This window comes from Danio rerio, chromosome 9, assembly GCF_052040795.2.
Source record: "Danio rerio strain M-AB ecotype USA chromosome 9, GRCz13ab, whole genome shotgun sequence".
NCBI classification, from domain to species: Eukaryota; Metazoa; Chordata; class Actinopteri; order Cypriniformes; family Danionidae; genus Danio; species Danio rerio.
Window position 1 is genome coordinate 6,770,074 of NC_141029.1, and position 24,413 is coordinate 6,794,486.

Sequence of the window (24,413 nt, forward strand, 5' to 3'; positions counted from 1 at the left end):
TAATAATAATAATCATTTCAAAAAGGCCATATCACACAGCCCTAATTGAAAGTCTGCAATTTTTAGACCCATGTTCTCTTGCAAGTTTGTATTTGACACTTAAGACTGTAATTGGAGTCATATCAAAAAAAAGAAAAGACAAGAAAAGAAAATTTAAGAAAAGAAACGAAAAAAAAAACATTTTCTCAGAACTGAAATACATACATTAATAGCTGTAATTTTTTACAATGTCAAAATCGCAAGACAGAAAATTTGATTCTGAGAAATAAAATAAAAAAATAGACCATCTTGTAATTCAGATTTTGTCCCCCCCAGAATTATGATTTGTTTTTTGCAATTTTGATTTAAGAGAGCAGTTATGAGAACTGTACTTTGAGTTGTCAAACACTTGTAAGGTAAAGAAAAACAACAATACACCTCATATTTTGCCTCAATAACTAGTAAATTGTTAATTAGTAAATGATTTATCATCATTACAGAAATACAAGTAATATTATTAATGCACTAAATATTATAAAGGTAATATTTTAACAACATAACGAAAGTGACAAAAGCATTTAGGAAACAACACAATGTTTCTATAGATACCTAAAGTATGACTTTAAAATCAATTGCAATATTAAAAATGCAAAACAATGTTTTCAAATTCAAACTTCAAATTCTAAAAGCTGAATTGGTACCAAATAAAATAAATCCTCCAAAAAGATCAATTGTCACAGAACAAAAAGAGCTTCAATGGGAATGGAAGGCCAAAATGTAGAGAAAAAGCTGTTTGTTTTGGTACATGCTGAACTAAACTCTTTAGAATAAATAGTACGGTGCTATAATCCACAGCATTAAACAAGTGTAGCCTATATTTAAAATCTACAGATGGATGAAAATGTTAAGCCTTAAAAGGCACCATATCTTACCAGGAGTGACCTTGCAGATTATGGCTGAATGTGGCTTGGTCATACCAGAGATTTACGACAGACTCCCAGAAGGAAGAGTGCCAAAACAGGAAAGAGGAGAAAAATGGAAGCAAGAAATAAAATAACCTGTGGGGAAGAAGAACAGAGAAACCAAGATAAAAGAAGAGATCATGGGATTGTCTGTCTGTTCCCATACGTCAAACACTCCAAGAAACAGGGTCAGAGTTCAAGCTGTACTGTCTTAAAAGAACTACCAGAGGAGAAATTTCTCAGAAATCCCGATACTGCAGGGGTAATTTCAACCTCACCCATGTTCAAAGTTCATTTATGAGAGCGAACAGGGTCAGAGATGAAAAACAGGTAGGATCACGTAGCTTTAGATGTAAACACAGCCTAATTAAAACATATGCTAAGTCCTACTCTATCTGTTCTCTAATCTGTTCCCTCAACTGAAAGTAAAGGAAGATGAGAAAGATTTAATAGTATCATATTCACATTATGATGTATATCTCTATGTACTTTGACTTCCAAGAAAGGATTCGGGCATCCTCAGATAGTTCGCTATAGCTTTCTAGGCAAGGCAAGGTAAGTTTATTTATATAGCACATTTCATACACAGTGGCAATTCAAAGTGCTTTACATAAACAAGAATAAAAGAAGCAAGTATAAGAAAAATAAAAAAACTAATAATAAAAATAATTTTAAAAAACATAAAAACAGATCAAATGTGTTATAAAAGAATGAAAGAGAAGAGAAAAACATATTAGTGCAATCTGTTGGACGTAGTACAGTGCTCATTCAGTAACAGCTAAACAGATGTGTTTTCAGTCTTGATGTGAACTTGCCTAATGTTGGAGCACATTTGATCATTTCTGACAGCTGATTCCAGCAGCGGGGTGCATAGTTGCTGAAAGCTGATTCACCCAGCTTTGACTGAACTCTTGGAATGACTTGGCTGGTCAAGCTGGTTTTAGCTGGATTTGGCTGGTCATTTTCCAGCCTGACCAGCTAGGACCAGGCTGGAAATGGCTGGAAACCAGCCTGGAAATGGCCAAAACCCCTCTAAAACCAGGCTGGTCGACCAGCTAAAACCAGCCAACCAGCCTAGGCTGGCTTAAGCTGGATTTTTCAGCAGGGTGATCCTAGAGATCTGTATGATCTGTTAGGTTTGTATTCAGTGAGCCTATCAGTAATATATTGGCATCCTAGGCCATTTAGTGATTTATAGACCAGCAATAATACTTTGAAATCTATTCTGAATGTAACCGGGAGCCAGTGTAAAGACCTAAGGACCGGTCTGATGTGCTCTGATTTCCTGGTCAGAATCCTGGCAGCAGCGTTCTGGATGAGCTGCGACTGTCTGACTGTCTTTTTGGGAAGGCCAGTGAGGAGCCCGTTACAGTAATCCACCCTGCTGCTGATAAAAGCATGAACAAGTTTCTCTAAGTCTTCACTGGAAACAAAGCATCTAATTCTAGCAATGTTTTTGAGATGATAGTATGTTGATTTACTGACTGCTTTAACCTGACTATTGAAACTCAGATCTGACTCCAGAGTCACACCAAAATTCTTGACCTTATTTTTTGTTGTTTGACCTTTAGTGCCAAGGTACGCATTCAAATTGTAGAAATGCCAAAGTGTATTTACCTGTATAGAGACTACGACTGTTTAAATATTGGATATTAATAATGACTGGATGAGTTAATCATCATTTTAATGAGTCTTTAAGATGACTAAAAAGTTATCTTTTTTCGAAAACACTTGATCTATAATTACCAGCACTTTCTAGTCAACAATTGTTCTATCACTTATTTAAAAAACACGGTCCTGCTTTATATTAAGTGTCGCTTATACCTGTGAACTTACATGGTAACTAAATGTGTAAGTAGTATTTAACTACAGTGTATGTACACACTGGTACATAGTATTTATTTATGTAATACTAGTGTAACTCCACACATGTAACAACACACTGAATAGAAAGTTTAAGTTCAAATGTGTAACAGGACATTGGTAACAACACTAAGCACTTGTCTTTAACTAGAATTAAGTGCATTGTGTAACAATATTGCGAGTGTTTTTCCACTTCCACACCTGTTCTCATAACCCTCAGCTCTCACTCAGTGCTGTGTACCCTGCTGAAAAATCCAGCTTAAACCAGCCTAAGCTGGTTGGATGGTTTTAGCTGGTCGACCAGGCTGGTTTTAGAGGGGTTTTGGCCACTTCCAGGCTGGTTTCCAGCCATTTCCAGCCTGGTCTTAGCTGGTCAGGCTGGGAGATGACCAGCTAAAACCAGCTTGACCAGCCTAGCCAAGCTGGGAGTCCAGCCAAAACCAGCTATATACAGCTTAAACCAGGCTGGTCAAGCTGGTTTTAGCTGGATTTGGCTGGTCATTTTCCAGCCTGATCAGCTAGGACCAGGCTGGAAATAGCTGAAAACCAGCCTGGAAATGGCCAAAATCCCTCTAAATCCAGGCTGGTCGACCAGCTAAAACCAGCCAACCAGCCTAGGCTGGTTTAAGCTGGATTTTTCAGCAGGGTAACACACTGCATGGAAGGTCATTTTCAGAAACACATAATAGGGGCTCTTTAAGATATCACTTTCAAGCTCTATTGACCAACCCTAATAAGAAGGGGAAGAAAAAAGAAAGAAAGAAAGAAAGAAAAGAGCCCAACTGTTTATTTAGCAATGCCAAACACTTAGGCACAATTGGATCCAGGCAAGCAGAAAACCAAGTTAATTAAATTAAATGGAGCAACAGCGTCCAACACTGCTCCAAACAAACCCTCTGACAAAACAAAGCAGCAAACACTTACCGCACTGACAGAATCAGACTTGACAGTGACAGCAGCAGCACATGAAGCTCAACTTCCTGCCTCTCGCTCGCTGTCCCTATGGTACATCTTTGTTTGGAGTGTGAATTTCTCATGCCCTTCCTCCGTCTTTCTTCTTCCTTTCCTTCTATCTCTCACCCTGCCTCCAGCTCAATCTCTCATCTCTTCTTCTATGTGGTTGACAGCACAAATTTGTGGTCGTGACCTTTATCTCAGAGGCTGGCTGTGAGTGTTCAGGCCCTGGGCAGTGGAGCTGCACAGCAGTCACAGATATCCCGACACAAATGCACACACAGCCGCCGGCCACCTACTCACAGATAATTAACCTCACCGTCTCCAACATGTGGCTATAGTCAACACGTGCTTCTCAACACATTAAGCTCCTCAAACATTTGCAAGGTGGTCAGACTGCTACATTCTTGAAATTAAATTGGTAAAGCCACCGTTTAGCCAGAAATGAGAGTGGTGTCATGATTTAGCTATACCTATCTGCTAGGACTAGGTGATTATTCAAAATAAAATTGTGAACATGATTCAGCAAAGCTGCATTTGTCATGTACATCTTAACAGGTGAAGCACGGGTGTGTGAAATCTAACAGTAAATGCCCTAGAGGGCGCTCTTGAGCGCCAAACTCCAAGTACCCATGAAGAAGAAACCCAGGAAAAGCCCATAGCATAGTGTTACAGTATAAACAGAAGATTTAACTGCTTTCATTGATTCAATATGACTAATAAACACACAGCTACAAAATCAGCTCATAAAAAGATTTATTTCCAACACTCGACTGAAGTTTGGAGCAAAAACGTGTTATTATATCTGGTATTTTCATGTGTAGCATTTCACTGAGAAGCTAAGTAAACAGCTGTCATCATCACAGAACAATCACAATGTTATTAATGTTCGATTGAAACTATTTTGATTCTGAACATCACTGTACTATGAATCAGTAGTAAGTGCTGCTCCATCTGAAAGCATGTACTGGATGCTAACTAGATTCATCTTTACTGACTAAATGTGCATGGAAACTGCCTTTGATTAATCACCCAGACCTAAAATCAACAAGATGTCCTAAATATGACACACAGACAGCACCAAGCGACGCACAGCATCACACTCTCTCTCTCTCTCTCTCTCTCTCTCTCTCTCTCTCTCTCTCTCTCTCTCTCTCTCTCTCTCTCTCTCTCTCTCTCTCTCTCTTTCACATATACACATTATTTATGTGTATAAATTTATTTATTAATTTATGTATAGAAATTTATTCCTGCACGAAAAGAAATCTTGTGAATCGGGAATGCAGACCTCTAGTTTGTATTTACCACGTCTCTCTTCTCGTTCGGTCGTAACCGGAAATACTGCCAAACTGCAGAGATTGTGTTCTTTTTTGAGATCAGGTCACTTGGGGCGCGACTCGCCATCTTACCTCACCTCTCTCTCTTCTCTCTCCTCCACACTGTCCCGTGATGACAATCACGCATACACATTTTAGGCATTAAATAACTAATACTTAATATTTAAAACTTGTCTCTTATTTAAGTGCATTGTTTTTTATGACGGCATAACAGTATTGAAACTGACACCGTTGCTATTTTTAGATCCCGCGATATACCATTTTACCGTCCAAGCCTAACTGACACAGTTTCAATTTACTAGAACTTCTATGTTAAACTGCTTTGACACAATGTACATTGTAAAAGCGCTATTGAAATAAAGATGAATTGAATTGATTATGGAAAGCATGGCCTCTATTTTCAAAAGTTTCCATTTCAGTCCGTCTTTACTGAACCAAACAAGGCAAGTTAGTTGAGTTTACAAATTAAAACAGGGTATTTAGTGTTTTCAAAATGAATATTTATGTGGGTTGAACATGCAGGAGTAGCATGGACACCAGGTATAACCATAACAAAACTTTTTGCATTATCAAACAGGAAGAGGGAGAATGGCGGAAAAAATATTGTGAACTGGGACAATGCAATGGCTGCCGCTATATACCAATGTGATAAAGATTGACCCATCTGAAAAATCAGCCTACCTCCAAACATAGGTTAGGAAATTCTGCTAATAGTGAATGATTGGGTATTTAAAGTTTCTTAAGGACAAAAAGTTCATATATGTATATTTAGGCATGTCAGCTACCTTTAAAGAGCTTGAACCATTTCAACCTGACTAACCTTCAATGCGTGGACAAAAAATAGATAAAATTAATAAGCAAAAGCTGTACACGAATGAGGGGCGGCATGGTAGCTCAGATGGTTTGAGTCCAGGCTAGGTCAGTTGTCATTTCTATGTGGCTTGTTTGTTTGCATGATCTCCCCATGTTGGCGTGGGTTTCCTCCAGGTGCTCAGATTTCCCTCACAGGTCAAAAAAAAAGCTCTATAGGTGAGAACTGGATAAACTAAATCGGCCGTAGTGCTTGAGTGAATGTCTTTACTTGATTAAACCATCCTTTTACATAAATGTCTTGCTTTGGTTAATCAAGAGCAATCATATTCAGAGTCAAAACTCCATGACCTCTAGCTACACCTAAGTTGTGCTCTTTATCGCGAGCCTGTCTGGGCGAGGGGGAGGGCAGGAGAAGCATCTGAATCAGCAGGGCTCAAATCTGCCGCTTACTCCGAGCTGCACTGAAGCACTTAGAGGCGGTGTTGAATTTCACACTGCTGTCCTGCATTACCCTGTCCAGTCCAGAATGGCCATTTCGCTGAGGAAATTCAAAACCAGCAGAGCAGCTAAGAGCAGGCGACCCCTAATTACAGCTCAAGAAGCCCTTTGCAGGGTGTTTATGACTAGAAAATGAATTAAGGATTGGTTCAGTGTGCATGGCAATTGGGCGCTAAACAGAAAGACTAAATCTGTTGTGTTCTTCCCATGCAGAAAGGAAAATGTAAGTACCTTCAAAGTTGTGTGTGTACAGGAGAGAATATTACACAGAAAGATGATAGAACCTTTCATAAGGAGTCTGATATCAGATAGTACGAGAAAACACAATCAGCCTGCCGGACCAGACGATGACTAGATAGTCTTAGTCGGCAAGCTCACGTACAGTCTGGACTCGGTTCACTGGCTACCTGATGCATATTGCTCAAAAAACTGGAAAGCACTTGCAAAGATCACAAGATCCAGCAAGATTGCCAGACGGTACTGAGCTCCCACAAGCCAGAACGAGGACGTTTTATCAGTCTGCCAACAAAATTGTTAATGCTGTGGCACTTACTTACATACAACTACTTCATTTATTATACATAAAATGTTGTACTTGTGGTGTGCTGTATCGTCAAACTGATACAGACTAAATATATGTAAGGTGTCTTTGGACCCTTTCAAAGTGGTAATGTCTTTGGCCCATGAACATTTCCTGCTTGTTGTCAAACTATTTCATAACTATAATAAGATAGATAGAAGGGTTTGGATGGGTTTGGTTGAATGCATGGATAGATGGATAGGTTTGGGTGGACGGATGGGTTTGGACAGGTTTGGCTGAACGGATAGATAGATGGATGCGTTTAGGTGGATGCATGGGTTTGGTTGATAGGATGGATAGATAGATGAGTTTAGATGTATTTGGTCGAATGGATGATAGATGGATGGGTTTGGTTGAATGAATGAATGGATAGATGCATGAGTTTGGATGGATTTAGTTGAATATATGGATGGGTTGGGTGGATGAATGGGTTTGGACAAGTTTGGTTGAATGGATGGATAGGTGAATGGGTTTGGGTGGATGAATGGGTTTGGATGGATTTGGTTGAACGGATGAAAAGATGGATGGGTTTGGATAGGTTTGGTTGAATGGGTTTCGGGTGGATGCATGGGTTTGCTTGAATGAATGAATAGATAGATGGATGGATTTGGGTGGATGCACGGGTTTGGACGAATTTGGTTGAATGGATGGATGGATTTGGATAGATGCATGGATTTGCTTGAATGAATGGATGGATAGATGGATGGGTTTGCACAGGTTTGGTTGATGGAGTGATAGATGGATGAGTTTGAGTGGATGGATGGGTTTGGTAGAGTTTGGTTGAATGGGTTTGGGTGGTTGGATGAGCTTGGTTGAATGGAGGGATAGATGGATGGGTTTCAGTGGATGGATGGATGGATGGATGGATGGATGGGATTTAAAATGGATGGGTGGGATTGGACTGGATAGATGAATGGATGTATGGATGGATGGACTGTTCAAAGCCTGATAGCCTTAAATATAGCTGATGTAAAAGTTTTGTCATTCTAGGTAACGCAATTCAAAAAGGTACTGTTAAAAAATGATTATAAAAAAAATGATGAGCTATTTATCAAATAATAATATATGGTTAATACAAAATTAGTTCAGATTTCATTGCTATGCTTCAACAAGTCCAAATAAAGAAGTAATATTAGTGATGAAAAAATAATAACAATAAAAATCTAAACAGTGCTTGCCCTTATGCAATCAATCAATTAGTATTACCTGTGCAATACAAACCAAACCTAATGCTGGCAAGCTATAATCCTGGCAATTGGATGTCCGACTATAAAAAGAGCGATCAGAGGATGGATGGAAGCAGCAGCCAGGACTGCGATCCAACAAAGAGAGAACAAAGCCAGAAAGAGAAAGGATGCTCTGTGCCGCTGTATGTCTGAGATGGTCCCTGGAAAGCATGTGAAAGGAAGCGGTTCAGCCAAAGGACAAAGTCTAGTTCAATTTCCCAGTGAGTTTTCACACGATCCTCAGTAAAACAAAAAAAAATCTCCTTAACTGCTAATAGTTACTCATGAGAATGTTCCCCATGGTCAACAAACCTCGTTCCCTTAATGAAAACACAATTAACCAAACAATGCCCTCGTTAAATAAATTGCCCTTTCTAAATGAATGCCACCACAACGGCACTGAACACCCAGATTGCAACTCACACTAAACAAAGTCTGCATGGAAAACAAAGCTAAAGCAGGCTTTTTAAAGCAATGCAAAAATGCCTGAATATGAGCAATCATCTTTTGCTATGACTTCTGCTTAATATGACATTCAATTTGCCTATAAGCCAGCAAACTGAAATTTATTTTTAAAAATAAATAAATCACACAACACAATCCAATGACAATTCTTCAACTCTTTTACATTTGGTGAATTGGTGAGTAACTCGTTTGAATTCATACCAGGGGTGTCAAAATTAATATTTTTTTACAGTGCATCGCAAAGCAGAAGAGGACAATATTGGTATTGGTTTAGAAACAGACCATAATAGTTATGATGTGTGATTTAAGATAACTGATTTTAATTATATAAGGGAGTCGAGACACATGTGCCAGTAGCATACTATAGCCTTAAGGCTGATTCATACTTCTGTGTCAAGCGCATGCGTATGCTATCGCGCAGCCTACGCGTGGACGCACAGCCCTCTACCCTCTCAAAAAAATGTAACTACGCGTCACATTGACACTTAGTGCAAACTCTGTGATTGGTCGGCTTGGAAGGGCTGCCAAGTGTGGGCGGGAACGAGAGCTGCGAGAGTCTATTGGAGCGAGTGTTTACAAGTGTCGAGTCCCGTGAAGGACCTCCAGGTGAAAATTTTTGTTTTGTGTTTACCTTATGGTTAAAGTTGTTGCACGTCTGCCAGTTCCTGCTTCAAAATGAGCGAGTTTGAACCACTTGTACATTAAGGAAGCATTCAGAATAAACACCAGCGAAGAAACTCAACACAGAGGAACATAAACACCTCACTGCCAACTAGTGTTTTGGAAGTGTTATTGCAGAGCAACAGAAACAGCGCGCAGAAGTATGAATGCACAGCTACGCGCATTGCATGTGCCGTAGGTCATGCCGATCAATTGACGCAGTATAAACCAGGCTTTAGAAATAAAGGTACAAAATCTGTCACTGGTGCGGTACCCTTTCAAACTGTACAGCTTTGTTTCTAACAGGTGCTTAAAATTACTATTACTACCTAAAAAGTACAAATGTATACATCGTAGCAGCTTAAAGGTACAAAAGTAAACCCTAAAGAAACAAAAGTGAACCCTAAAAGGTACAAAAGTGAACCCTAAAAGGTACAAAAGTGAAACCTAAAAGGTACAAAAGTGAACCCTAAAAGGTCAAGAGTAAAACTTAAAAGTTACAAGAGTGAACCCTAAAGATACAAAAGTGAACCCTTAAGGTACAAAGTGTAAACTAAAAATACAAAATTGAACCATAAAGGTACAAAGTGTAAACTAAAGGTAAAAAGTGTAAACTAAAGGTACACCAGTGTAAACTAAAGGTACAACAGTGAACCCTAAAAATACAAAAGTGAAAACTAAAGGTACAACAGTGAACTTTTAAAGGTACAAAAATGTACAGTAAAGGTACTATGTCCACCTGTATTGTACAAAAGTGTACCTTTTGAAAAAGTAGCATCCCATTGGGTTTTACAGTGTGCAAATAGAAATGCTCCAAATTACAAGACTGTAAAAAGCTTCATTTCTCCCACTCTTTGAGTCGCAGAACACAATCCTGAACATGTCATTGTCACGTATTTGATGTTTGATGCAATTCAAGAAGCGTGTTTTCTTTGAAAGGTTCAATTCATTTATATGACTGCTTGCATTTAATGACAAAATTATATAAATATAAATGTGAAGTGAAATTCTAAATTCAGCCGTCTAATATTCTAAATATTCACTGTGATGTCGAACTGAACCAAATCAAAGACATGATGATAATCGTAATCAAAATGAACTAGTGAACACTAGGGTAACATATCGTCATGATATCGCAATGTGATCATTCGCAACAGTCACATCCCACTTCATCAATTACAATTCATGATTTGTTTTTTGAGGCCTTTGACTGTAAGATGTTAAAAGCCTTTTGGCATAATAAATTGTACCTTTTGTAACTTTAATAACAATTAATTTAATTTTATTGTTTATACAACAATGACTAAGCAGTATCATTTAACATTTAATTATTCAATTGCTAGACCCTAGTACTGTTAGACTCCTCGGAAAACAATAAAGCACTGTTTATTTTTTGGTATCATTTTATTTACTGATCGATCGATCGATCGATCGATCTATCTATCTATCTATCTGTCCGTCCGTCCGTCCATCCATCCTTCCGTTTGTCCGTCCGTCCGTCCATCCGTCTATCGACAGATATCACAGAAGAACAAGATACCGCAATGCTAGAAATTTCAATATTGTGCATCACCTGCATCCCTAGATTACATCCTTAATTCTTAAAAACTTATTTTTATTCCCTACTTTTTCCCCAGTAACTGTTGTATTATGGGATGCACATTCACCTTAATAATAAAATAAAAACTCACATCAAACAAATCCATAGGAAGCCAACCTGGTAAAATAGTTATGTTTTTCTGTGAGAACGATTTGAATTCATCCCCTAAATGAGATGTCCATACGCTGTCATCGTTCACAGTCACTTTGCAGGCTCTGAATATTCCATGAGGAAAAAAAAAAAAAAAGGGAAGTTTCTTGCTGATTTAGAGGAACAGTCTATGGAATAATGGCGCATGATCGCTTTCACAGTCAAATCTCTTTAGTCTCTCCACCAGTATGAAAAACAGTGCTAAAGAGAAGGGGGAAAAAAAATCATACGTGGTCTTTAAATCCAATCCAACCCAAGGAACGACATATTTTAGGCGCGCTAAGAGTGATTTGCCGGATAAATCCTCTTTTTCACTAGAGGCACGGCGACCAAATCAGTTCCATCACTGCTAAATCAGCTGTGCGCATAATGGCCGCTCCAGATTACAAATGATTATGATAAAAATAACAAAACTCCAGCCTGACCTTTAACCGGCATCTGTGCGCTCTATTAGATGGGGCGTCTGTCTCTAGAGCCAACAATCTGGGCCTTTTCTCTCTTATTTTTTTTTTTTTACGAAGGCCCTTATTTTGGGAAAGATTAAAATTTGCTGTAGATCAAGACGTCACAAAAAAGCAATTTCCAGCTCCAAGCCACAACTCCACCATGACGTGATCTTGTAGATGCGAGTCTTTCCCTCCCAAAATGATTTCCACACTCTACATGTATAGATCCGAGACGATGACATGTGGGATTTTTGTATAATACCATAGAGATCCGTTCTACAGACTTTGATTGCGGATTTTAAAAGGCCACTTTCACAAAAATGTACATTTACTACACAAACTGTTAACATTTTAGCGGACATCCACCCAGTAAGGAACAACGTGCAGCCTTAACCACGGGTATGTGATAAATCAATACATTTACAAAATACTAAACCACAAACCATCTGCGGCTACGCCGAATACTTGCAAGACTCTGCCAAATCCATAAACACTGTAATTACAGCCTGTTATAGAAAAGTTAAAGTACATTTAGGTCAAAGTTCTGAAGGGGCCAGTTGTGGAGGCATCAGCGTAAGCCAGCCGAGAGATGCAGAAAACACTTGGCTTGCAAGATTTCTAAGCCGGACGCAATTACCAACAAACACAAACTATAATTTCAAACAAATCACGTCTGGAATGGCAAAACCAAACATGTCTCTAATTGACTGATTCATCTGAAAATCACAACGTACAACATTTCTGAACGAGAGCTGACAGTTCTGATAGATTTAGACACAGATAGTAACTTAACCTGCAAAAAGAAAAAAGAAACTGCGGAAGAGCAATTCCAGCGTTACAGATGTAACATTTACAGTAAAAACTCAAAACATAAATTCACATCAAAGGTATATGTTAATATTATATTGAAACATCTATCCAAAACAACGAACCACAGAGTTACGGGATCAGAAATATATCAATCTGTAAACATTGTTTATATTTTAAATAAGAAAAATAAACATGCTTTATAGATGTGAACAAAAAAGTCTGTGAGTTTACAGAAGGGCTGGACGACATGGCAAAAAAAAAAAATAAAAAATCTAGGTTTTTTTCATAAAGTTTGACCGATTTACGATTTCGATTTTATTTTATTGTGTGATTTAGGAGTCACCAATCTCAGTCCTGGAGGGCCGGTGTCCCTGCAGGGTTTAGCTTCATCTTGCCCCAACACAACTGCCTGGGTGTTTCAAGTATACCTAGTAAGACCTTGATAAGCTTGTTCAGGTGTGTTTGATTAAGGTTGGAGCTAAAGGCTGTTTCTCAATAGAGCTGCGCCCCAAATGGCGCACTATGCACTCATGCACTATATTCTTATGCACTTACACACTCAACAGGATAGTATATGTATGTAGTGGCGTCCCAAATGACACACTAATGTTTTTTTACTAAGCGGAAATTCAAACCGTTTCAAATTATCAAATAATACCTGCCGTGAGTATTGCCGCATTCACCATCGGGAGGCGCTATAATCACTCTCGTAGGAGAATTTTGCTTTCACCATCCAAAATAAATAAAGTTATCTAACATGTGCACCCGATAGCTCCGCCCCTTCCGCTACGTAAGCAAACCTGCGGTCGTTGAGTGTGTGAAGTGTCCATCATTATACACTTCATTTTAGCGGCTGAATGAGTGCATCATCCGGGTTATTAAAGTGCACTTATGATTTTTAGAGTTTTCAGTGTGAACGCACTACTTACACTATTTATACTACAAAATGGCGTAGAATAGTGCATAAGTATGCGATTTGGGACGCAGCTTATGAGTTCTTCAGCGGTCTTGCATCCTCGTGTTCTCGTGTAACGCCATCATCAGCTGCCAAAGTTCAGTTCCAAAACTCAAGACCGCAAGAACGGAGGATGCATGAAACTTCCCGGATGTGATCTTGATATCGAGAATGCACCGATACAGACTTGAGCACCGAACTCGCTCTGGGAGTCCCAGAGGTCATTGTGACTGGAGGTGGGAAGCGCAGCATTTTATCTAGATTTATTATTAAAGTTCGGAGATTTAACTTATTTACCTCAGGAGCTTCCCTAAATGAAACGGTGAAAGTAAACATCACCATGGACATCTTAATAAAGGAATAAACACATCGAGGGTGTTTGTTTGCTGTAATTCGTATTAAAATCTGTATTATTTATGTTGTGCAGAGTATATGGATAATGTTTTTATGCAAAGTATATATTTCGAATAGGGGGAAAACAATATATCCTTGTATGAATGCTGTAATGTTTAAATCATTTTCCATTTAAAACGCATGAAGGTCATGTGACCATCAGGAAGAACGCAGCATCTCCTTTCTTACTGGACGTGTTCTCTGTTCTCGTGGTCTCCTGAGTTTGTTCTTCCGAGGACACCTGGCAAGACCGGTCTCCACAAGAAAGCAAGTCCATTCTCTGCGTTCTTGGAATTGAGAAACAGCCAAAATCTGCAGGACACCGGCCCTCCAGGAACAAGTTTGGTGACCGCTGGTGTAATTAGTCAACTTCAAACATTACAACAACATGACTGAAGTAACACTTTCTTTATAAGTAACTTGAAAAACATCTGGTTAAGGAACGTTGTATTTTTAATGGTCATGCCATGTATAAATTGGTCAACAAGGTGTATTTTTGTAAATATTGCAATTGCAGGAATACAGATGTATTTTTTTGCAAGTTTTGCTGAGCTTAGGAAAGATTGGCTGTCAGCTCGGCTTTGACTTTGTCTTCTTCTGATTGAATGACAGGTTGTAATGCTGCTGCCATTTAGTAATGGACTGAACATGGGAACTGTAAAGCCTAAATTAACCCAATGCTTGAAGTTGTGGATGTATAGCAGGGGCAAATAAAAGCACCAGATGTGTGTCTAATATAAAATAATATATTTATTCTACCCCCCCTCCCTTTTTTTTTTTTTTAAATACCGATCATTTGATGTGGTTTGCACCTCTCCCTGTATTATGCTGCCTGACTGCCTGTCTGGGTTTCAACTAGGTCCGCTAAATGACGTCATGGGGGTGGGTACTTTCACTTCTCATTGTTACAGCTGCTCACCTCTGCTCTTGTTCAAAAACTAAACTAAGATCAGCGCGGTTTGAACTAAGATCGGTGCGGTTTTTTACATGGCGGGTTTTTACGTCCTTCATACATGTAGAGATCGAGTTTATCGAATTGATAAGAGAATATGTCTTGACAACCCACACAGACGTGACTTAGTAAAGCGTGAAGTCATGTAGGATTTTACTTGATGCATTAGTCTGAATGTAAATCCCCTCGTCAGGCAGCACTGGAGTAGCATGAGAGTCGACCAAAGCGCGTTTGAGGTATTAACAAAAGAAAAATACACAACTTAAGACACTTAAATGCTTGCATTTGTTGTATCTGCCCCAGCTCTGCGATGAATGCCCGCAACTTCATGCATTGGGTTAAATTAGGCTGTCCAGTCTCAGTCCGTCACTACCATGACTGAAACCCAGACAGGCAGTCAGGCAGAGTAATACAGAGAGTGAACCAAAGCGCATTGGTGCAGTTATAATGTATCTAATATTTTTATTTAAAAAATCACGATACTTTGATTTAATATAAAAATCAAATCGTCTTAAAACGCAAATTCTAATTAATCATAAAAATCTAAAAAAATAAATTAGTTACTAAAAAAAAAAAAAAAAAAAAAAAAAAATCGCCCAGCCCTAGTTTAAACTGTACAACAGACTTTGTAGAATTTCTGTGAATTAAACTGCACAACCTTATATAGAACAAAAAAATCTATAGAACAAAAATGATTGATTTTATTTTATTTGACATTTCTGAAGAAGTGCCACTTATGTGACTTTGGTAAATCAAATTTAATTGTTTGAAAACAATGACAGAGATATTTTGGAGTATTTTGAGGTACTGTAAATTACAAGCTTACACAAAAATCAATATTTTGGTGAAAACTTTTTTTTTTCATGGCAAGGTTGACATTCGCATGGATTTGCTCAGAAGTGATAGCGGAAACCACAATTCACAAATCTTGATGGCAAAGCTCAAATGGAGAGAAACGCTTTGAATGAACAGTCTTTTGTTTGGAGATCGGTGGCTGGTACTGAGAGAGGACCGCGTGCGCAGCACATTCCAGAGCCTTGGTCCAAAAAACAGCACATTTGTAAATGAGATCAGTAACAAGAGAGCTCCGGGACATTTTTTGTACTATTTCAGGACTAAAAAGAGTATTCAGCTTTCCTAGTCCACAAAGATAAAAGCAGAACCACACTGCCACTGAGGTGCTATATTCAAATCTTAAATTGATAAGAAATGTTTCAAGTCATTTTCACAATATATTTCCAACTCCTGAAAAGGCATGGTATAAGATTCTTTCCCAAATTCCCATATTTCCCAAATTATGTTTAAAAGATTCAGGAATTTTTTGCAGCGTTTGATATAGTATTTTTTCTTCTGGAGAATGTCTTATTTCAGCTACAATAAAAGCAGTTTTAAATATTTACATTAACTATTTTATGGTCACTATTATTAGCCCCTTTAAGCTATATATGTTTGAATGTCTGCAGAAGAAACCACTGTCATTCAATGACTTGCCTAATTACCCTAAGCCTTTAAATGTCATTTTAAGCTGAATGTTGTTAAAAATGAGTAATTAAAACTATTATGTTTGGAAATGGGTTGAAAAAAATCTTCATTCCGTTAAACAGAAATTAAGGGGAAACTATAAAGGGCCGCTAATAATGTAGTATATGGTGCAATGACCAGTTTATCTCGATTAATATTTTTTTATAATTGTTAGAAGCCAAAATCAAAATCGAAACTGAATTTTGATTAATTGCACAGCCCTAATTGTAATTACCGCTGTAAAATAAGTTACTTTTAAATGTCTGCGTAACAAACTAAAACTTTTTTTTCCTTTGAACACAATATATTTTAGTTTCAGAATCATTTAAATTATCTTGGAGCAGTAAACATGTCAGGCTAAATAATTCAAATGAATCATTGACTTCTGCTCCCTTTCAAAAACACAGATTTCATTAAAATTTAAAACAGCATCATTGGATATCTTTTCTGCTGGACACACTGTAATCCTAAAAAACAACAAACAAAAATACTTAAAAACCTTATATATATTAAAGCAATGGTAAAGCAGATTTTGTCAGTTTTAAAACATTGAATTTTCCAAGCCGCGGTATACCTTGAAAGGGATTATCGTCCCATGCCTACTCCTGAAGTTTCAAAACTGCCAAGAAGGTTTTTTCAGGTTTTATGACCTTTGGGATGCTGCTTATGGCATTGTGTGTCTGGTGCATTACGTAAGCTCAGTTATGCTGTGTTTCATTGCGCAATGACAGACATTATGTGACACATACATGGGTTTCGTAACAAAGCAAGCTATTACCATGTTTATCAATCATGCCTGAGATTCCACAAACCTGACACTGTAGGCCAAACACACAACAGATTTTGACTCGTGAAAAGAAAGAGGTGTGGGTGTGATCAGTGTCAAACTTGTCAAAAAAATCCCCATATCGTGCATTCAAAACACAGACAAGAAATCAAACCTGGGAAAAAAAAAACAGCCCGATCTCTCGAGGAGATGCAAGTATTTTACGTTTTGTCAGTTTAGTGGCTAATTCGTACAAATTCATACGAGTTCAGTCGTACGAAAATGTACGATTTTGAAAAGGAGGCGTGGCACCTAACCCCACCCCTAAACCCAACAGTCATTATGTGATGAGCAAATCGTACTAAATTGTATGAATTAGATCATAGGAATTCATACGAATTAAGCCTTATTTATACTTCTGCGTCAAGTGACCGGCGTAACCCACGGTGCATGCAACGCGCGTGGCTGTGCATTTATACTTCTGCGTGCTGTCTCTGTCGGTCTGCATTAACACTTCCGAAACGCTAGTTGGCAGTGAGGTGTAAATGTTCCTCTGTGTCCAGTTTCTTCGTTGCTTTATTGCTTTTCCTGAACACTTCCGGGATGTACAAGTGGCTCAAACTCGCTCATTTTGAGGCAGGAACCGGCGGACGTGCAACAACTTTAACTATGAGGTAAACACAAAACAAAACTTTCCATCCGGAGCTCCTTCACGGGACTCCACACTTGTAAACAATCGCTCGCGCCATTCGCGCGGCTCTCGGTCCCGCCCAGACTCGTCAGCGCTACCAAGCCGACCAATCACAGTGCTTACGCTACGCGTCGTTGCGACGTGTAGTTACATTTTTTGAGAGGTGCAGGTCAGTGACGGCGACGGCCACGGCGAAGGGCTATGCGTCAGCGCCGTAGCATACGCCGGCGTTTGACGCAGAAGTATAAATCAGCCTTTAGCCACTAAATCAAAAAGTTACGATTGCACTGGTAGAAACACAGTTGGTTTTGATGGAAACCCAACACAAGTGGTACTGTGTACCATAAGCTTTTTCAATCCTCCAAGGATGTTTCATGAGAAACTATAAAAATAGGATTATTGTCTTCAAAGTAGCCCAGTATTTGAGCCACTTACGGCACCTAAGCCGAGCGGGTGAAATCCCGACTGGTGTAAAATTCAATTATCATAATGCTGGGAAGTATGCATGCCTGTGAAAGAGAGAGATTGGAAGGAAAAGAGTGTCAAGAAGAACCTGACCATAAATGTAGAAAAGCCACACAGCTGTAAATCACAAGATGCTCCTTGTTTACTTTGTGCATAAAAGAAACCATTCTGAATGATTTCAAACAGAGAGTGTATTAAATGCACTAAATCTTTCTCGAAGGCCCGACTTTTCAAATGATCTGTGAGGCAAAATCAACTAGCTGGTTTTTAAGCAATGTTTTGCTTAAACTGAAAGTGTACTTTATGCTTTACTTTTCGTCCAGGCTCCTCAAATGCAGAGACCCCTCAAGCTCTACTTAAATAGACAGCCAGAAATACACATTTGCTGATAATTTACTCACTCTCAGGGCATCCATGATGTACTATAGTAGGGCTGCACAATATATCGTTTCAGCATCAATATCGCAATGTGTGCAATAGTAACAATGCAAGATATGCAATGTTGAGTCTGGGTTATAGTTGACCAGGAGCTAAAGAATCGTATTTAATTCATCCATGATGGAAATATGATATACATTTCAAAGCAAAAACAAGATAATTTTACTCCACTGACAAATAAGTTTGCTTGTTTTAAGAAAAAAACTCTTTTTGTCTTCTGACAAAACAATGTTTTTACTTGATCTACAAATTTTTAGATATTAGGACCAAAAGTGAGACAAAGCAAGTAAGAAAAGCATTTTTTCCATTATGATGATTACATTTTTTGTACCTGAATACTGTTCGACTCACCAGAAAACCGTTAAAATAATGCTATTCCAACTATTTTGTAAAACTGTATTTATATGGCAATATTTATTGCAGAAAAATTCAATATCGCAATATCAGATTTTTCGCAATATCATGCTGCCCTATGCTTTTTTTCTTCAGTAGAAGATTAAAAAAGATTTTACAAGAAACCAAGGTCCTTGCCAATTCGTAAAAAGAATCCAATTGGCTATAAACACTTTGAAAGTGGAAACAAACATGTAGGGAAAAACTAAATAAAATATTCAAAATCAATTCGAAAATGAAATAACCCTAGCTCCTAAAGTTACCCAGAGGTCTTCTGAAGAAAAACAATTGGCATGTGTAACAAACTGAGCATTATTTACTGAATTATCACGTTAAATCTACAGCCTCTGCAAACATTTCTGATCCATTCACGACATTCCGGAGAACAAATTATTTGTTTACAACGAAGATATGCGTTTTAGTTATTGGTTCTTATTCTGGAGGCTGCAGCCTATATCAAAAATAAGGATATGTTTGCATCTCGGTGACGCAGAGGCACAAGAAAGTTGCTGGTTCAAATCTCGACTGGGTCAGTTGGCGTTTCTGTGTGGAGTTTGCATGTTTTCCCTGCGTTCAAGTGGGTTTTCTCTGGGTGCTCCGGTTTCCCCCCACAGTCCAAAGACATGCGGTAAAGGTGAATTGGGTGGCTAAATTGTCCGTAGTGTATGAGTGTGAATGACTGTGTATGGATGTTGTGTATGAATATGCTTTTGGTTCATTCCGCTGTAGGGACCCCTGATTAATAAAGGACCTAAGCCGAAAAGAAAATGAATGAATGTTTGGATCTCAATTGGGTTGACTTTTCAGTCGATATCAATGTTTACCAGAGATATGGGTAAGCTAAATTGTCCTGTGTATTGCTGCGTCCCAATCCGCATACTATTCATCCTAAATAGAATTTAAATATAGAATTAGTATGTCCCAAACCATAGTATGTTAATAAGAGTATGCCAGAGGTTCCCGGATGGTTATTTGACTATTTCCGGTAAAATTTTTAAGTGTAGAACTGTCCATACTCTAACTCATATACATTGCGGGTTGGACGTGAATTCGATTAGAACTACAAACGCATGTGAAAAGTGTAAATAAACTACAAACATGATAACCAACCGTCAAGTAGAGAGGCTTCGGTAAAGATGTTTGAATGACTGTTAGTCAATATCTAGCCCACTGGAAAATATTTAAATCACATTATCTGGGTTATATTTCATCTGCAGCAACAATACTGAACTTATATAAAGACGCGTTTGGACAATAACGTGTGAATGCAGAAATATCCAAAGACCTGCGGAGATTTCTCTGCATGAAAGACCTGTGAATGGGAGATTAACCTGCTGCTGCTTCTTCTATAAGGTAGGAAATTAAATACGACAGAAAAGTGGATGGTGTGTGGATGTTTAACAGGGGGCATAACCAACACAACGATCTGTTAAAGAGGAAGCAGTATGTCCCAAAGCTTGCATACCCTTCTGTTGCACACTCCAAAGTATGCACTTTTCCTTCACAAAAACAGTACATTATTTTAGGGCTTAGTATAAGTATATGCCAATTGGGATGCAGCATATGTGTGTGAATGAGAGTGTATGGGTTTTTCCCAGTGATGAGTAGCAGCTTGAAAGGCATCCACTGCGTAAAACATATGCTGGAAAAGTTGGCAGTTCATTCCGCTGTGGCGACCCCTGATTAATAAAGGGACTTAGTGGAAACGAAAATGAATGAATCAATGAATGTTTACCGGTTTCCAACATGTTTTCAAAATAACGTTCAACAGAAGAAAGCACCCTAAGCAAGAGTGTGACAGGCGAAGGGTGAGTAAACGATGACAGAATATTCATATTTGGGTGAATTATCCCTTTTACTTGTGGTTTATGACTCATGAAGGACCGCAGCTTAAAATTTTCCTTAACGTTCAACTGGTGAAAAGAAATATCATCGTCTTGAATGACATATGGCGTAAATATTAATAGTGATATTTTTAATAATATACTAAATACATGTAGCCTATTACTTTAACAGAGAATTTCTGGTCGCCAAAACAAAAATAATTCCACATTTTCTTAAGAGCATGCTATATCTACATTTTGAGTTCTCATAGGATTAGAAAACGTCTAAGCAAATGTTAAGTATTTGATATGGGCTATACAGCGTTCAATAAAACTGAAGTCTCACTTTAAATCAACATCAAACTTTCCTTCACTCCCAGAGAACTATATCCCGCACTTCTCGCGATGCTAATTCATTCATAAGACTCCCATCTGAATAAACAACATCCACAAACACACACACACACACACACACACACAATGTACGCAAGGGATAAGTATTCCAATGCATGTCAGGGAAAGCTGCTGTTTCACAATGTGGATGACTCCATGGCGCGTGCACACACACACCACACAACATGTGAATGACAATGGACATTCGCAGCAGCCATCGTTTCATTCTTTCTCCAAATTTGGAACCTCAAAACAAAAACAACAAACCGAAAGCAGCATTTCAACCGCACCATTCAACAGATGATCCTCGCTGTTTGGCGAATGTGTCAAATCCACCAACTTAAGCAGGCGGTTTGTGATCTCTATTGTGGCAACAGAGCAGTTAAAGACAAAAGACGAGCGCGAGACACACAATCATTCAAAGTGCTCCTGTTTCTTTCTCGTTTCACATTGCAGTACACACACACTCATCCTCTCCATATAGTAGCTAAATTCATCCAAACGCGATACCAGTTTTTGCGCGGAAAGGACACCGGGGTAACTTTACGCGAAGCCTTTTATTACTACTATATGTTGGTCTTACCTTGCTGTAACTCCTGACAGATCGGGCTTCAAATCGCGCTGAAAACACGCTCTCTTTGCAGACTTGGATTGGTAGGATAAAGCGAAGCGAAGGTAAATCCGTTTGGGTTTAGTTTTTGTTTATTTATTTATGGTCCGCGGGGCCCAGGCTGCTCCTCTCCTCTCTCCAACCCTCGGTCTGTTCAAGCTCTCGCTCTCCGCCGCCAGCGCGAGTCAATGCACGGGTGACGTCACCGCTGCCATGGCACAGCGAGAGCGCGGAGGGAGGCGCGCGACACTTCTGATGATGATGATGATGATGATGATGGAGGAGCTCATCAAATACTCAAAGTTTAGTTACAATGTACTAATGAAAGTTTGGAAGCAAGCAGATTTTATCACATGCATAAGAGCAGGACAATCAAATTGTAGAATGTTTTAATCATTAATAGTTATTCATGCATCCAGTAAAACATATGATGAAAAAGTTATCGGTTCATTCCACTGTGGCGACTCCTGATGAATAAAGAAACTAAGCTGAAGGAAAATGAATAAATATGTTATTAATTTGAGGTAATCTCTGTCAAAACGACTTCAAATTGACGTCAAAAACACTTCAAAACTGCTAATTGATTTGATGTCTTCAGCTTCAGCTCTTCGGGTTGCAGCTGGAAGGGCATCCGCTGCGTAAAACATTTGCTGGATAAGTTGGCGGTTCATTCCGCAGTGGTGACCCCAGATTAATAAAGGGACTAAGCCGAAAAGAAAATGAATGAACGAATGAATGAATGAAAGCTTCAGCTGTATTCCTTTCCCTACGATGCATTTAAACTTCCTTGATGTCAACACAACATCGAATTCACAAAAAGTATAAGATCAGGGTTTCTGCGGGTTTCAGTAAATTAAACTCAAGACTTTTAAAGACATTTTTATAACCATTATGAATGAAATTTTAGACTTAAACAGGTCTAAAAAGTTTTTGAACATCACAGTTAGAAAAGATTTTTACTTGCCCCATTGAAAATGATTACAATTTAATGCATTAAAAATACAATATATTGTTCATTCAATTATAAATTTGGATTATTTAATTTTTATATTTATATAATTTTTATTATTTTCACATAGATTTATTAACATATATTCATTCAAGGATTAATATATTCATTTATCCTTTCATACATCTGACGTGGTCTAAACACAGTGAATTTTGTTTGATCAAACAAAAGAATAGTGAAATATGAAAACAATGATCGGTCCCTGTGGCTTGTATAGTACCTCTCATAAGTTGGAATACAATAACTTTTGCATAGATTATGGTAGAGACATTTTTCTTTTTTCCTATGATTACAGACATGTGCAGGAACCACCAAAATTAATTACAGCACCCTAGACCACACAGAACCTAAAAGATACACTTTCAAATTTGAGTTTATTAAAAATACAAAAAATGCCTCTTTTTTAGGTGTTTTTTTTTTATAACACAGACAACATATACAGTTATTTTAAATACTTTCAATAGTGTTTTATGAAAATTCACAGGGTTTACTTTAAAATGATACCAAATTTTTGCATTTACACCTCTGCATGTGGATTTGGGAAGGCAATTTGGGTAGGCGAAATCCCAAAATAGCACAAGCCCCTTACCAAGAATAGAACAAAACATAGCTGTCAATTACTTCAGTCTACAATAATAGTAAAATGAAGATAACAAATAAATTAACAGGAAAAATAAGACCTGATAAAAAAGTTTTAAGACCTACAACACAACATTTCAGTAGATATATGACTTTTTAAGACCTAAAATGTATCTTTTGAGATTTAAACTTTTTAAGACCCTGCGGATACCCCGAAGATATGCATCAAAAATTGATTACAGGACTGTCCTGTAATAGTTTTTTTTATGTCAATGTTAGACGCCTACCTGATGTTCTTTTGACATCATGGTAGGCAATTGATTTGCATTTTTGACTTTTTTTGTGTGCCGTTTTGACATCAGGTGCTTGCTGGGGTACAGTTTGGCAACTTTTGGATCACTTTTTTAGTTTTTTGCTAATTATATTTTGTAAACAATGTATGTCCTTAATTGTTTATTCTTAACTGTTTTGCTTGTTTTATTTTATTGTCTAGAGCAGCGTTATAGCACCTTTTTGCCAAAGACAAATTTCCTATCGGGGACAAATTACTTTTTTGACTAACTTGGCTATAGCATAGATGTGAATGGGATTCTTGTTTAAGAAAATACAATACAAAAAATAAAAATAAAAAAAAACTACAAAAGCATTAATTACAATAGTTTTTTTTTTTTTTTTTTGAAAACCCGTTTAAAACTATTTATATTGGTTAAATGTAAACAAACAAATGAAATTTAGTGATGTTCAACTTAATTAGTTTGTTTAAATTCAGCCCAAATAAAATAGTTTACAACCACTTATGTTAATTAGTAAATCCAAGGAATCATCTTTGAGTCTTTTTTTTCAGTGCATCACTGGTGGAAAAATTGTGGATCCCATGTGAAGTTTTTTCATTAGATTTTTATATAGGGTAAAATATGCTCCATACTTTGTTATGAACGTCATGAAATTCTTCAAACTTTATAGGAAATGTTTAAATTATTCCAGAGTTTGGTAAGTTTGTTGAGTAAAAGAACGGCAGCAGGCGTGGCCGTGAGTTGATGAAAATCTAATAATTAATTAAATCGTAACAAATTTACTTAATG

General features: G+C 37.9%; 1 protein-coding gene and 1 long non-coding RNA gene across 3 annotated transcripts in view; one reads left to right on the forward strand and one right to left on the reverse strand.

The window, feature by feature from the left end:
• Nucleotides 1–21,895, reverse strand: part of nck2a (NCK adaptor protein 2a) — a 104,407-nt gene extending 82,512 nt beyond the window's left edge. The window contains exons 1-2 of one of the 2 annotated variants that reach the window (XM_087266252.1): nt 21,717–21,895; nt 912–1,037 (exon numbers count right to left, since the gene is read on the reverse strand). The gene's annotated coding sequence lies outside the window, so the exon portion shown is untranslated. 2 annotated transcript variants of the gene reach the window in all.
• LOC147842240 (uncharacterized) overlaps nt 1–24,413 on the forward strand; it is a 1,176,585-nt gene that overhangs the window by 977,482 nt on the left and 174,690 nt on the right. The gene's annotated exons all lie outside the window — the stretch shown is intronic.